We start from the raw sequence: 17,031 nt of genomic DNA, 5'->3' as shown, positions 1-17,031 counted from the left end.
CCTTAATGACGCGCCCACTCTTATTTTACCACGACTGAAGCACCTCGAGCTCGTTGCCGTCTGCCTCTCAAACGGTGACATGGAGCGCCTGCTCCATGGCTGTACTGCACTCGAGTACCTTCATCTTCAGGCGATCAATGGGTTAAGTACCTTGCACATCACCTCCATGACTCTCCGGGCTATTTATGTGTGTTGCTGGTGCGGCAGGAAGACATCACCAGATGTGTACCAAGGTATGGTCACTGAGGACACACATGCACTTGAGAAATTACTTGTAGTTGATCAAGAAGGTCCAATAAGAATCAGTGTCATTTCTGCGCCGAAATTGATAGTGGTGGCATACTCGTCTGACAAATACTCCGAACTTGTTATTGTATCCACACCCGTTCAGGTACAACAACCGCCTTCTACCTCTCCTTCTACAAATTAACATTATTTCTAATTTTGAAGATGTTTGCTCATCTATCATTCAGAAAATGATTCCGACAAGCTTGACTCCGAAATTGCGCATAGTGAAGGTCTTGGCACTAGAATCTATCGGCCCCAACCTAGAGCAAGTTCAGTTTCCTGAGATGCTTTCCGTTCCTGGAGAAGCTATATAATGAGGTGATGTTCCTTTCCTATTAAATGTTAACCGTAAGGGAGTTCAATTTGTGAAACCTTTGTTCAAGTTTACAATGACAATGTACAACAATTTCTGAAGGATTCTTAGGGAACTTTTCATCCACTCCAACCTCTTGTGAAGAAGGCTACATTTTTCTAGAATGTAATCAAATGCCCATGTTATTCATGTCAGATCGAAGATGGCATGTTAGTGCATTTTACAAATCCTGCAAACCAAATAGTCCTGTAGTAATGTTCAAAACTGCATGTAGGCACTAACACATTTTCTTCTTTTGCAGATAAGATTAGGCCCAGTGGTGGATAATGTGATACAATATAACAATCACGTCGAATGCCTAGATCTGCATCTCTCAGAAATTACTTTGAACTTCTACCGAGGGACCTTACCGAAGATTATATTCACCAGGTTCTTTGTTCTCACAACAAGGGTGCTGAAGGAAATGAGGTTTGCCCTACATTTATTTCACAAAAATGAATGGTTTGTTGATCAGCGTCGGTGCCTGCCACAGAATGGAATAGGCTCCAAAAATGCGGAATTTCATTTTGGAACTTCGGATGATAGAGTAATCGGAAGTCATCAGGTCAACCCCATACATGACTTCTCAATGGCTGACCCCTTTACAAAAAAATTGATGTTTCGAAACTAGACTTAGAAGTAGCAATATTAGTTTGAACCTCCCTGATATCCATGTTCAGCGGATCAGCGCGAGCATTTGCAGCTGATAAGCTGAATTTCATTTCTAATATCAGTTTGAACCTTGTAATCTTCAAATTTGAGCCATATAACTCTGGAATTTGAACCTTGTAATATTTTGAGCTTTTGTGGTACAATCGTTGAAATGGCATCGTATGAGACTCGTATATTGGTAGCACTATTTTGACCTTAATATGCAATGGTCTTAGATTTTATTAACCATTCTGGAATCTGTTTACCTTGTCGGTCTCACAGCACACGATCTATATAGCTAACTCGACTTTGATCTTCGACATTATTACACACAGTTGGTTTGTTCCACCGTGTGCCATGTAAAGCGCAGAATTAATTATCTCACTCGAGTGTCCATCATCACCCTTCAGTGTAACTTTGACCTCATCACCCATGGGTAAACTTATGGCTGAAGTCATTCCACACACTTCATTTCTACAAAGCGTTTTGCCAATAAACGCCTACGATTTATCCTTCTTCTAGCCGACGCGTGGCCAAATTAGCCATGCAGGAAGCTTGCGCGGTAGCGCGGGAACAGGCTCACTGACGATACATTTGGTGCCTCTTCGAGCCCACATATGCGGTGCGGTGTTGTGAAGCGTGCAGTAGAATCCTCCGCTATGAACGCCATGACAAGATGTGATGATTACAGGACGGCCGACCCCCATTTATTACAGCGACCAGTTAACCCTTGTGTCTCTTCAAGCTTCCGATCACGCCCACCATTGCAAGAAGCACACCCACCATGAGAAATTCTTAGAGGGTATCCTGCGCGGCTCCAACGGCGCTCCAAGTGGCTGACGACGATGAGCAATAGTTCACCATGCATGCCGTGGTGGACACCCACAAAAGGTTCATGGACCTCTTGGTGGTGTCCACCAATGACCCGGTCTGGGTGGAGCACTCCATCCATATCATGGAGATATTGCTTGCCAAGGAGAAGTACAAGGTGGTCGGGTTCGACCTCGAGTACACCCGCGCTTGTGCCGGGTCTCGTCCCAAGGTCGCCGTCACCCAGAAGTGCGTGCGCCACCACATCCTCGTCTACCACTACTGCCTTGCCACAAGGCCTTGCGAGCATTTCGCCAGATTTGTCAACAGCCCCCACTACATGTTCGCTACGGTGGACATCACCAACGATGTAAAGGCGCTCGAGAATTCGGGCATCTCCTACCAGAATGTTGTCGACATCCAGGGCCAATACAAGATCTGAGGTAGCAAGGAGCATGAGAAGGACTCACTGGTTCACCTCGCCGAGGCCATAAATGACCCCTACTACAGAGACATGAAGGATTTGTGCAACAAGGACAAGCGTGCCTGGCACTCAGCCTGGATGAAGAAACTCGACAAAGCTCACGTCGTGTATGCGGCCAATGAGGCGTACACGAGCTACGACATGTACAGGTGGATCGTTGACATGAGGAAGTTCCTCCTTCCCCAAAACAGCCATGGATCCAGCCAGAAGCAGAGCAATGGCAAGCGTTGTCGCAACAACAAGTAGATGATTAGATCCTCGTTTCTCCTAGTTTAGTATGCATGTAATTGCTTACTTTGGTGTGTGGAAATGTTATGTGTGTAGTCACTTGTGTAATTGTATGCTTAATTTGGTTATGCAATGTTGTATTTTTAAGTATATATGTTGATGCTCTGTAGACAGAGCGTAGATGTTGTGCGGACAAAGAAAATCACATCGCACATGGACTAAACAATGGAACCCGTCAGTGATGTTTTCATCAATCAATCACAATTGTATACCAGCAATCGTTTGCTCACAACACACACGACTTGTTAGCAGCAATCGTCTGTGTTGTTATCGTTCTTTGCACATGTTTCCGATTACAGACCTATTTGCCATGTATCACACACATCTTGTTAAGTTGAACCGTTTCTGTTCTCTTGTCTCAACGCAAACAGTTCATCTGAGTGAACCACATGTCATATATCGCACACACCTTGATCTGGCTGACCATTTATTTTGTGTTGGCTAATCACAAACAGTTCATCCGAGTGAACCGTATGCTGTACATCGCACACACCTTCATCTGGGTGCCTGTTTCTTTTGTTTCTCCTCATCGCAAACAGTTAATTGAACTGGACTGTATGCCCTGTATCGCACATGCAACCAGAATCTGAACTGTGTTTGATGCATCCTCCATCGCAAATGATTTGCACCTTTCTTGATGGTTTTTTCACACCACCGTTTGCGATTATTGCATCACGTATAGTTTCGTCGAAGGGTCTCTGATCGTAGTGTCGCGTTAGTAGCATCCTGTAGTAGTGTCTCTCCATGACATCTTTGGCGCGCTAGGTAGGGGGAGTCGCTGGTGCGAATCTGAAGTCCAAAACACTGCGTCAATCTTCATCATCGTCTTCTTCATCGTTGGCCTAGTCATGCATGGCGTCCAAGAAAAAGTCCGATGTAGCAGCTCACCCTTCCTCCTCGAAAACCCCCTCACATGCAGCCGTGTAGGATCGAAAGTAGGTCTAGAGGGGGGTGATTAGACTACTAATACATCTCCGTCGTATCTACTTTTTCTAACGCTTTTCCTCTTGTTTTGGACTCTAATTTGCATGATATGAATGCAACTAACCCGGACCGGCGCTGTTTTCAGCAGAATTACCATGGTGTTGTTTTGTGGAGAAATAAAAGTTCTCGGATTGGAACGAAACTTTGCGAGGATTTTTTATTCAATAAAAGAGAATTTCTTGAGCCAAGAACCACCGGAGGGGGCACCTGGGTGGGCACAACCCATGAGGGTGTGCCGCCCCTCCAAGCGCACCAAGGTGGGTTGTCCCAACCAGGTGGCCCCGCAGACCCTGAAACCGACGCTATAAAATCACATATTTCCAGGGAAAAATCAGGGAGGAAGAATTACCGCGTTTCACGAGACGGAGCTGCCACCACCTCCTGTTCTTCATCGGGAGGCTGGATCTGGAGTCTGTTTGGGGCTCCGTAGAGGGGGATCTTCGATCTTCGTCATCACCAACCCTTCTCCATCGCCAATTTCATGATGCTGCCCACCGGGAGTAAGTAATTCCTTCGTAGGCTAGCTGCGCGGTGAGGAGTTGGATGAGATTCATCATGTAATCGAGTTAGTTTTGTTAGGGCTTGATCCCTAGTATCCATTATGTTCTGAGATTGATGTTGCTCTGACTTTGCCATGCTTAATGCTTGTCACTTTGGGCCCGAGTGCCATGATTTCAGATCTGAACTGTTTATGTTATCACCATGATATCTATGTTCTAAATCCAATCTTGCAAGTTATAGTCACCTACTACATGTTATGATGCGGCAACCCCGGAGTGACAATAGTCGGGACACTTCCCAGTGATGACCGTAGTTTGAGGAGCTCATGTATTTCACCGTGTGTTAATGCTTTGTTCCAGTTCTCTATTAAAAGGAGGCCTTAATATCCCTTAGTTTCCAATAGGACCCCGCTACCATGGGAGGGTAGGACAAAAGGTGTCATGCAAGTTCTTTCCATAAGCACATATGAGTATTTATGGAATACATGCGTACATTATATTTATGAACTGGATCTAGTGCTGTATCGCCCTAGGTTGTAACTATGACATGATGAATATCATCCAACAAATCGCCAATCCAATGCCTACGATTTTCCTACATATTGATCTTGCTAAGTTACTACTTCTGCTGTTACTATTTTAACTGTTACAAAACTATTACTATCACTATTACCATTACTATTGCTGCTACCACTACTATCAAAGCTATCAAATTACTATGCTACTGATCACTTTGCTGCAGATAATTAATCTCCTGGTGTGATTGAATTGACAACTCAGTTTCTAATACGTGCAAATATTCTTTTGCTCCCCTTGTGTCGAATCTGTAAATTTGGGTTGAATACTCTACCCTCGAAAACTGTTGCGATCCCCTATACTTGTGGGTTATCAAGACCTTTTCCTAGCGCCGTTGCCGGGGAGCATAGCTATATTTGTTGAGTCACTTGGGATTATTATCAAATTGTCACTATGAAGAATCAGAAGGATGCTAAGACTAAGATTTTTCCCTCTAAGACGAGGGGCGGTAAGGAACTGCCATCTAGCTTTGCACTTGATTCACCTTCTGTTATAAGTAAACTTGCAACACCACCATATGCTATTAATCATGATATGTCGAAAGTTATTGATCATGCCGCTTCTGCTATGAATGATATTTATGATGATGCTAGTACCTTGCTTGATGATAATGTGCCACTAGGTGAATTTCTCGATGAACAACTTGCTAGAACTAAAGCTTTTGAGAATGTTGAAACTGATGAAGAGCTTGGAACTAAAAATCTTGAAACACCTATTAGAACTAGTCCTCCTATATATGAATTGCCAAAGGTACCGGAAGGTTATGTTATGGATGAGGAGGCAACTTGGGATATTCTTGCTTGTAAGGATAGAGATGATCTAGAAAAATTATTATGCAAGTATAAAGAAAATACTTTGAATGCTAAAATGAAATGTGATCCTCAGTTTGCTACTTCAACTATCTTTGTTGATGGTAAGGATTACGAATTTTATGTTGACCAAGAGTTGATTACTTTGGTTGAATCTGATCCTTTCCATAGTTATGAAACTGAAACTCTTGTGGCACATCTTACTAAGTTGAATGACATAGCCACCCTTTTTGCTCATGATGAGAAAATTCGCTATTATTACATTCTCAAATTATTTCCGTTCTCATTAAAGGGTGATGCTAAAGCTTGGTACAATACTCTTGCTCTTGGTTGTGTGCGTAGTCCCCAAGACATGATTTATTACTTCTCTGAAAAATATTTCCCTACTCATAAGAAACAAGCTGCCTTACAGGAAATATTTAACTTTGTGCAAATTGAAGAATAGAGTCTCCCACAAGCTTGGCGGAGGCTTCTCCAATTGCTTAATGCTTTGCCGAATCTTCCTCTTAAGAAAAATGAAATACTTGATATCTTCTATAATGGACTAATCGATGCTTCTAGGGATTTCCTAGATAGTTGTGCTAGTTGTGTTTTCAGGGAACGGACTATTGGGCAAGCTAAAGAATTATTGAATAACATACTGAAAAATTATGATGATTGGACTCTTCCTAAACCACCTCTTAAACCCACTCCGAAGAAGAGGGGTATCTTATATCTCAGTCCTGGAGATATGCAAGAGGCAAAGAAATCTATGAGAGAGAAAAGTAGTAAAGCCGAGGATGTCAAAAAGTTACCTCCTATTGAAGAAATACATGGGCTTGATACACCACCACCAGCTAAGGTGGTAGAGGTAAATTCTCTAATGAAATTCAATGCTAATGCTAATCCTCACAATATGCACCCTAGCCAATACCTTTATGAGTTTGAAAATTACATTAGAAAGCAAGATCACTTCAATTCAAATGTTATGAAACAATTGAAATACAATTCTGATATGATCACTCGCTTGAGTGACTTGTTATTCAGAATCTCGAATGATGTTAGAGGTGTGGGGAAGCATGCTTCTATGGTTCAAACTCGGTTAGAACAAGTTGCTAAATCTTAAAGAGAGTTGTTAGATGAAATGAATAATAATATCAATGATCATGTTGTTAGAGTAATGCCTAGAGGAGGTAGGATGATTCAGGAACCACTTTATCCTGAAGGACACCCAAAAATAATTGTACAAGACTCTCAAAGGGTTAAGACTAATGCACATAGTCCTTCTAAAAATAAAAAGAAGAAGAAAAATGATAGGACTTTGCATGCCTCTAGTGAACCTGAAGTAGAAAAACCTCCTGATAATGATAATGAAGTTCCTATCTCTGATGTCGAAACTCAATCTGGTAGTGAACACTCACCTTATGGTAATGAAAAAGATAATGATGAGGTTTGGGAAGATACTCAAACAAATAATAAAGAACCAGACAATGACGTTGAGATAGAACCTGCAGTTGATCTTGACAACCCACAACCCAAGCATAAAAGATATGATAAAAGAGACTTTGTTGCTAGAAAACACGGTAAGGAAAGAGAAGTATGGGTTCAAAAACCTATGCCCTTTCCACCTAAGTCAACTAAAAAGAAAGATGATGAAGAATTTGAACGCTTTGCTGAAATGCCGAGGCCAGTCTTTTTGCATACTCGCTTGACTGATATCTTAAAAATGCCTCCTTATGCAAAGTACATAAAAGACATTATCACCAATAAGAGAAAAATACTGAAGCTGAAATCTCCACCATGCTTGCCAATTATACTTTTAAAGATGTAGTACCAAAAAAACTTAGAGATTCGGGAATCCCAACTATCCCTTGCTCCATCAAAACAAATTATGTGAAAACTGCTTTATGTGATTTAGGAGCTGGTGTTAATGTTATGTCTTTCTCTTTATATAAAAGACTTGATTTGAATAAACTCACACTACTAAAATATCTTTGCAAATGGCTGACAAATCAACTGCCATACCTATCGGTATTTTTTAGGATGTGCCTGTTGTTGTTGCTAATGTTACTATTTTGACTGACTTTGATATACTTGAGATGCCCGAGGACGACAACATGTCGATTATCCTTGGTAGACCCATCTTGAATACTGCAGGGGCTGTTATTGATAGCAATAAAAGCAAGGTCAATTTTCATATCAATGGTAATGAGCATACGGTGCACTTTCCGAAGAAACAATTCCAAGTGAATGGTATTAATGTTATTCAAAAATCTACGACAATCACTATTGGAAGTTTTCAACTACCTCTACCTATTGCTAAAAAGAAATATGAAATGCTTATTGTTGGGGACATTTATATCCCCGTTGAGGTAACTTAGTGATCTACGAAAGTTCTTCGGTTTCACGCTAATTGAAAGTGGTTGTTGATAAGACTTGATCAACCTTATTAATCGATCATTTTTGAGAGGTATGAAGTTGATGGATTTAGTGAGCACTACCTTGTGTCCCTACCTTTTTTATGTTTTTATTAGTTAAATAAAATAAAATGCCAAGTTTTGTCTGTTTTCTGAATTTGTCATGCAATAAAAATGACCCAAAAATAAAAGTTCTTAGAATGCTCTAAAATTTTAATACGATTTTTTTCTAATTATTTAAGAATTTTTGGTGCAAATAACATCAGAGGGAGGTGCACCAGGTGGGTACAACCCACCTGGGCACGCCAGGACCCCCAGGCTCACCCTGGTGGGTTGTAGTGGTCCCCACATTGCCCCATCACTTATCTGTTCATCCCACATCACCACCTACCTCCAGAAAAAATCACCATTACTCTCTCTCTCTCTCTCTCTCTCTCTCGTGTTCTTGCTCCCGAACTCGCAGATTCTGATCTCTTTGCTCGAAGCTCCATTTCCGAAACTGTTTCGGAGGATTGTTGCTTGGTATGTGACTCCTTCATTGGTCCAATTAGTTTTTGCTTTAGTGGTTTGTATTTTGAATAATTAGTTACTCTTGGTGCTGCTGTAGATGAGCTTGCATGTTGAATTCTTAGAGTTCTAAGTAGTTTGAATGCTTGCTATTGCCTCTATGAATCCCTATGAGTAGTTGCTTTCAATCTTGTGAAGTTTTGTTAACAAATTTTTGTGGCCAAATTTTTTCAGAAAATTGTACGTGAATATGATGAACCTCTTTGGAAGGAGTTCTTCGAGGAGGAGATCCTCGGAGCCATCTTCTAGTAGCAGCTCCGCTCGTCGGTCTTATGTTGAACCAAGTGAAAGTTGCATACAAGATGCCGCCACGAAAACATGCTTATGGCCACACAACGATTATATGGTGCTTGTGGGCATTAAGGAAGAATTTGAGCAATATGTTCACAATGCCGAGCTTGGTCCTTACATTTCAGATAAGTGCAACCAACACCTCACTCTCACTAAATCATTTACCAAAGGATTTAAATTCCATCCTCGTGAGTCTAGGGTGTCATTTAAACTGTATGAACATCCATTTACCATATCTTTAGAGAGATTTGCCTACTGCTGCAAAATCCCATTCTAGGGTTCGCTTGACGAACCACCAAGATCTGAGTTTGAGATATTCTTGACTAGTCTTTGCTATGGTGAGACTAGGGGAGTGATGCAGGGTATAATAAAGAGCATTCATTTTCCCTGAATCCAGTACTTTGCATTATTTAATGGAAAATGTATTGTAGGTAAACAAGATTGTAGTACACTTTATGCTCCAGACTTGAGCCTCATACGCACCGCTCTTACCGGTAACAGAAGTTATAACCTTGGAGCAATTATTGCACATAGATTGCAACATAACGCTAGTAGTGGATATTTTTATGGTGGAATTTATGCCACACGCTTAGCAAGAGAGCTGGGTGTTTCACCCTGGCCTTATGACCCTATTTTACCCAGGTAGTACTTAGACTTTGATGCTATGAAATGTCATAAGATCCTTAGTGGTGAACCCCATAATTTCACTTATAACCTTTTGTTTAATAAAAGTTCTATTGTGGACACATATTTTCCTGCACCTGCCCTCTTTGATGTTCACAGTAGGGGAAGATATTTTGTTCTTGAGAGCGAGGCCCGAGCCCATAACACCGCACTTGTGGCCGCATGGCAGGCTGAGGCATCCTCATCGAGAGCCTCTATAAGCTATCGCTCCGACCATTATGCAGGCTAGTGACTGACTACCAAGTTAGGCCAAAATCCCAATCTTGGGGGAGTACGTATTTCCACCGACATTACATTTTGTTCACACATTTCATTTCAGTTGTGGGTGTCCACACTCTTTCATTGTATTATCCATGCTAAAAAAAATTCTCGCTTTCTTCTTGTGTGTTTGAAAAACTTTGAGAAAACCCCAAAATATATTTCCTGCTTCTTTTTGGTTTTTCTTCCTAGTTTAAATTGTTGTTGCACTAAAAAGAAAACTCAAAAATATTTCATTTTTCTTGTTTTAATTGTTGGGAGCTTTCCCATGTAAATAGTCTTTCTTGTTTTTGCTTTTCCCTTTTATTTGCTTGTTCAAGCAAAACCAAAAACTCCAAAAACATTTTTAGTGTGTTTCTCTGAATTTCTCTTATTTTTATTGAGTCGTACCGAGGAGAAGACCGCGATGAAAATGTTGAGTGGCTTTCATATGCATTATTGTTGATGTAACAAAGAGCCCATATTACCTTGTCTTCTCCTTTTGAATAAAATGTTTGCAGATTCCATCTTAGTCCACAGCACTCTTGCACTATTATTATTTCCATATCGTTTGGTCGTGCAAGTGAAAGGCAATAATGAAGATATTTGATTAACTGGCTGTGGCAGAGAGAAACGGGTATGAACTCTACTTGTTCTATTTTTGTAAATATGTTTAACCTAGTATCCATGATTCAGCCTATTATGATCAAACATGTTTGTAATGACAATTAGAGATTATAGTTTCTCATGCCATGCATAAGTAGATAGGAGTGGATAATGATTTATCTCGGATGTCAACATTGCGTTAAAATTATTGTGATGTAGTATGATGATATAGTGTCCTCCTCTGACTGTTCGAGTGGCTTGACTTGGCACATGTTCATGCATGTAGTTGAATCAAAACCAACATAGCCTCTATGATATTTATGTTCATGGTGTTCATATCCTACTCATGCTAGTATCCAATGTTACTTATGCATAATGCATGTTCATGACCGTCTTCGCTCTCTAGCTAGCCGCTTCTCAACATATTTGCTAGCCATCGCCTGTACTAAGTGGGATTTCTTCTTGTGCATCAAAAACCTTAAACCCAAGTCATTCTAGATGAGTCCACCATATATAGCTATGTGTGGTATTAACTTGCCATCCTAAGTAAATTTGCATGTGCCACCTCTAAAAACTTCAAATAAATATCCTCATGTATCTTCCATGTTAAGTGGGTTATTCTCATGATGAGTCATTATTCACTCGTCCTTGCATGAGAGGGGAAGTAATAGGGATTCCCAGTCCCGAACTCAAATTGCAAATAATTAAACAAAACTCCCCCGAGACTGTTGTTGGTATGGATGGCACATGTTGTTTCAGACAAGCCGTGGAGTGTGATTGTTGGTGGAGGGGGAGTAAACCTTTACTTTTGTCGCTTGGGAACCGCCGCTAATGTGTTTAGCATGGAAGATACGATAACTAAGGGTCGCAAAGTAAACGAGAAGGGTGCTTTTCTCAAAATTTCATTACCTCTATTTTAAAAACTCGAGTTCTGGCACCGCTGCAAATCACTGCTTCCCTATGTGAAGGGACTATCTATTTACTTTTATGTTGTGTCATCACCTTCCCAAATAAGAGCAAGAACATGAGAGCACTATTGTTATCCTCATGAATTGTTTACTCCATGCTTGAACATTGGAGGTGCTCTGCATTATGTTTTGCGGTCTCAGAAAGGGCTAGTGAGATACCACTGTTGTTATATTATATCATGGTTGTTTTGATAATGTGTTGTTGTTTGAGATATCTTAGGATTGCTCGCTAGCTGATTATGTCATTGATATGAGTTAATATAATTTCTAATAGTTATTGTTGACATGGTTAGTTATGATCTTTACTGAAAACCTGGGTGCTAGTTTAGCTTTTTTATGTAAACAAGAGCAAAATAGTTCGTAAAAGTTTTTCCTTTTCACTTTCAGCTTATCAACTGAATTGCTTGAGGACCAGGAAATGTTTAAGCTCGGGGGAGTTGATACATCTCCGTCATATCTACTTTTCCTAATGCTTTTCGTCTTGTTTTGGACTCTAATTTGCATGATTTGAATGAAACTAACCCGGACTGGCGCTGTTTTCAGCAGAACTACCATGGTGTTGTTTTTGTGCAGAAATAAAAGTTCTCGGATTGGAACAAAACTTTGTGAGGATTTTTTATTCAATAAAAAAGAATTTCTGGAGCCAAGAACCATTGGAGGGGGCACCTGGTGAAGGAAATATGCCCTAGAGGCAATAATAAAGTTGTTATTTATATTTCCTTATATCATGATAAATGTTTATTATTCATGCTAAAATTGTATTAACCGAAAACTTAGTACATGTGTGAATGCATAGACAAACAGAGTGTCACTAGTTTGCCTCTACTTGACTAGCTCGTAGAATCAAAGATGGTTAAGTTTCCTAGCCATAGACATGAGTTGTCATTTGATTAATGGGATCACATCATTAGAGAATGATGTGATTGACTTGACCCATTCCTTTTAGCTTAGCACGATGATAATTTAGTTTGTTGCTACTGCTTTCTTCATGACTTGTACATATTCCTCTGACTATGAGATTATGCAACTCCCGGATACCGGAGGAACACTTTGTGTGCTACCAAACGTCACAACGTAACTGGGTGATTATAAAGGTGCTCAATAGGTGTCTCCCATGGTACTTGTTGAGTTGGCATAGATCATGATCAGGATTTGTCACTCCGATTGTCGGAGAGGTATCTCTGGGCCCTCTCGGTAATGCACATCACTATAAGCCTTGCAAGCAATGTGACTAATGAGTTAGTTGTAGGATGATTCATTACGGAACGAGTAAACAAACTTGCCGGTAATGAGATTGAACTAGGTATTGAGATACCGACGATCGAATCTCGGGGAAGTAACATACCGATGAAGAAGGGAACAACGTATGTTGTTATGCGGTTTGACCGATAAATATCTTCGTAGAATATGTAGGAGCCAATATGAGCATCCAGGTTCCGCTATTAGTTATTGACCGGAAGTAAGTCTCGGTCATGTCTACATAGTTCTCGAACCCGTAGGGTCCGCACGCTTAACATTCGGTGACGATCGACATTGTGAGTTTATGTGTTTTGATGTACCGAAGGTTGTTCGGAGTCCCGAATGATATCAGGGACATGACGAGGAGTCTCGAAATGATCGAGCCGTAAAGATTGATATATTGGAAGGCTATATTCGGACATCGGAAAGGTTCCGAGTGATCTGGGTATTTTTTGGAGTACCAGGGGAGTTACGGGAATACGTGAGTACATATGGGCCTCAGTGGGCTTTAAGGGAAAAAGTGGAGAAGCCACGAGGGCTGGCCGCGCGCCCCCCATGGGCCTAGTCCAAATTGGACTAGGGGAGGGGATGCGCCCCCTCTTTCCTTCTCCTCCCCCTCTCCTTCCTTTCCCCTCCTAGTAGGACTAGGAAAGGAGGAATCCTACTCCTACTAGGAGGAGGATTCCTCCCCCCTTTGGCGCGCCTAGAGAGGCCGGCCGGCCTCCCCTCCCTCCTTTATATATGTGGGGAGGGGGCACCCAAGAGGACACACAAGTTGATCAGTTGATCTTTTAGCCATGTGCGGTGCCCCCATCCACCATAATCCACCTCGGTCATATCGTAGCGGTGCTTAGGCGAAGTCCTGCATCGGTAGCACCATCATCACCATCATCACACCGTCGTGCTAACGGAACTCTCCCTCGAAGCTTTGCTAGATCGGAGTTCGTGGGACATCACCGAGCTGAACGTGTGCTGAACTCGGAGGTGCTATACGTTCGGTACTTGGATCGGTCGGACCATGAAGACGTACGACTACATCAGCTGCGTTCTCATAACGCTTCCACTTACAGTCTACGAGGGTATGTGGACGAAACTCTCCCCTCTCGTTGCTATTTATCACCATGATCTTGCGTGTGCGTAGGTGAGTTTTTGAAATTACTGTGTTCCCCAACAGTAGCATCCGAGCCAGGTTTATGCGTAGATGTTATATGCACGAGTACAACACAAAGGAGTTGTGGGTGTGAGTATATACATATTGCTTGCCTTTACTAGTTGATTCTTGATTCGATGGTAATGTTGGATGAAGCGGCCCAGACCGACATTACGCGTACGCTTACGCAAGACTGGTTCTACTGCCGTACTTCGCACACAGGTGGATAGTGGGTGTCTATTTCTCCAACTTTAGTAGAATCAGTTTCAATGAACAAGGTTCTTTATGAAGATCAAAAAGCAATCACTATACTACGTTGTGGTTTTTGATGCGTAGGTAAGAACGGTTCTTGCTCAGCCCGTAGCAGCCACGTAAAACTTGCAACAACAAAGTAGAGGACGTATAACTTGTTTTTGCAGGGCATGTTGTGATGTGATATGGTCAAGACATGATGAGATATAAATTGTTGTATGAGATGATCATGTTTTCTTGAAGTTATCGGTAACTGGCAGAAGCCTTATGGTTGTCTCTTTATTGCCTAAGATGCAAGCGCCAAATAATTGCTTTACTTTATCGCTATGCGATAGCAATAGTTGCAAAAGCAATAGTTGGCGAGACGACCATATGACGACACATTGATAGAGATCAAGATGATGGAGATCATGGTGTCATGCCGGTGACGATGGAGATCATCATGGTACTTTGGAGATGGAGATCAAAAGCACAAGATGATGATGGCCATATCATGTCACATATTTTGATAGCATATGATGTTTATCCTTTATGCATCTTATTTTGCTTAGTTTGGTGGTAGCATTATAAGATGATCTCTCACTAAATTTCAAGGTATAAGTGTTCTCCCTGAGTATGCACCGTTGCGATAGTTCTTCGTGCTAAGACACCACATGATGATCGGGTGTGATAAGCTCTACGCTCACATACAACGGGTGCAAGCCAGTTTTGCACACGCGGAATACTCGGGTTGAACTTGATGAGCCTAGCATATGCAGATATGGCCTCGTAACACTGGAGACCGAAAGGTCGAGCGTGAATCATAAAGTAGATATGGTCAACATAGTGATGTTCACCATTGAAAACTACTCCATCTCACGTGATGATCGGACATGGTTTAGTTGATATGGATCATGTGATCACTTAGATGATTAGAGGGATGCCTGTCTAAGTGGGAGTTCTTAAGTAATATGATTAATTGAACTTTAAATTTATCATGAACTTAGTCTTAATAGTATTTGCATATCTATGTTGTAGATCAATTGCTTGCGTATAGCTTCCCCATTTTATTTATGACATGTTCCTAGAGAAAACTATGTTGAAAGATGTTAGTAGCAATGATGCAGACTAGCTCCGTTATCTGAGGATTATCCTCATTGCTGCACAGAAGAATTATGTCCTTGAAGCACCACTAGGTGACGGACCTATTGCAGGAGCAGATAAAGACATTATGAACGTTTGTTAAAGCTCGGTATGATGACTACTTGATATTTTAGTGCACCATGCTTTACGGCTTGGAAGTGGGACTTCAAAAATATTTTGAACGCCACAGAGCATATAAGATGTTCTAAGAGTTGAAATTGGTATTTCATACTGATGCCCGTGTCAAGAGATAGAAGACCTCTGACAGTACTTTGCCTACAAGATGGAGGAGAATAGCTCAACGAGTGAGCATGTGCTCAGAATGTTTGAGCACTACAATCACTTGAATCAAGTGGGAGTTAATCTTCCCGATAAGATAGTGGTTGACAGAGTTCTCTAGTCACTATCACCAAGTTACTAGAACTTCATGATGAACTATAATATGCAAGGGGATAATGGAAACGATTCCCAAAGCTCTTCGCAATGTTGAAATCGGTGAAGGTAGAAATCAAGAAAAAGCATCAAGTGTTGATGGTTGACAAGACCACTAGTTTCAAGTAAAAGGGCAAGGGAAAGAAATGGAACTTCAAGAAGAATGGCAAGCAAGTTTCCACTCCCGTGAAGAAGCCCAAAGCTAGACCCAAGCCTGAAAGTGAGTGCTTCTACTACAAAGGAAATAGTCACCGGAAGTGGAACTTCCCTAGATACTTGGCGGATAAGAAGGATGGCAAAGTGAACAATGGTATATTTGATATACATGTTATTGATGTGTACTTTAATAGTGTTTAGAAACCCCTCAGCATTTGATACTGGTTCATTTGCTAAGAGTAGTAACTCAAAATGGGAGTTGCAGAATGAACATAAACTAGTTAAGGGCGAGGTGACGATGTGTGTTGGAAGTAATTCCAAGATTGATATGATCATCATCGCACACTCCCTACACATTTGGGATTAGTATTGAACCTAAATAAGTGTTATTTAGTGTTTGTATTGAGCATGAATATGATTTGATCATGTTTATTGCAATACGGTTATTCATTTAAGTTAGAGAATAATGTTGTTCTGTTTACATGAATAAAACCTTCTATGGTCATACACCCAATGAAAATAGTTTGTTGGATCTCGATCGTAGTGATACACATATTCATAATATTGAAGCCAGAAGATGAAAAGTTAATAATGATAGTGCAACTTATTTGTGGCATTGCCGTTTAGGTCATATTGGTGTAAAGCGCATGAAGAAACTCCATGCTGATGGGATTTTGGAATCACTTGATTATGAATCACTTGATGCCGCGAACCATGCCTTATGGGAAAGATGACTAAGACTCCATTCTCCGGAACAATGGAGCGAGCAACTGACTTATTGGAAATAATACATACTGATGTATGCAATCCAATGAATGTTCAGGCTCGCGGCAGGTATCATTATTTTCTGACCCTCACAGATGATTTGAGCAGATATGGGTATATCTACTTGATGAAACATGAGTCTGAAACATTTTGAAAAGTTCATATAATTTCAGAGTGAAGTGGAAAATCATCATAACAAGAAAATAAAGTTTCTACGATCTGATCGTGGAGGAGAATATTTGAGTTACGAGTTTGGTATTCATTTGAAACAATGTGGAATAGTTTCGCAACTTACGCCACTTGGAACACCACAGCGTAATGGTGTGTCCGAACATCGTAACCGTACTTTATTAGATATGGTGCAATCTATGATGTCTCTTATTGATTTACCACTATCATTTTGGGGTTATGCAGTAGAGACAGC

Source organism: Triticum aestivum, chromosome 5A, assembly GCF_018294505.1.
Source record: "Triticum aestivum cultivar Chinese Spring chromosome 5A, IWGSC CS RefSeq v2.1, whole genome shotgun sequence".
NCBI classification, from domain to species: domain Eukaryota; kingdom Viridiplantae; phylum Streptophyta; class Magnoliopsida; order Poales; family Poaceae; genus Triticum; species Triticum aestivum.
This window is presented reverse-complemented; position numbering follows the sequence as displayed.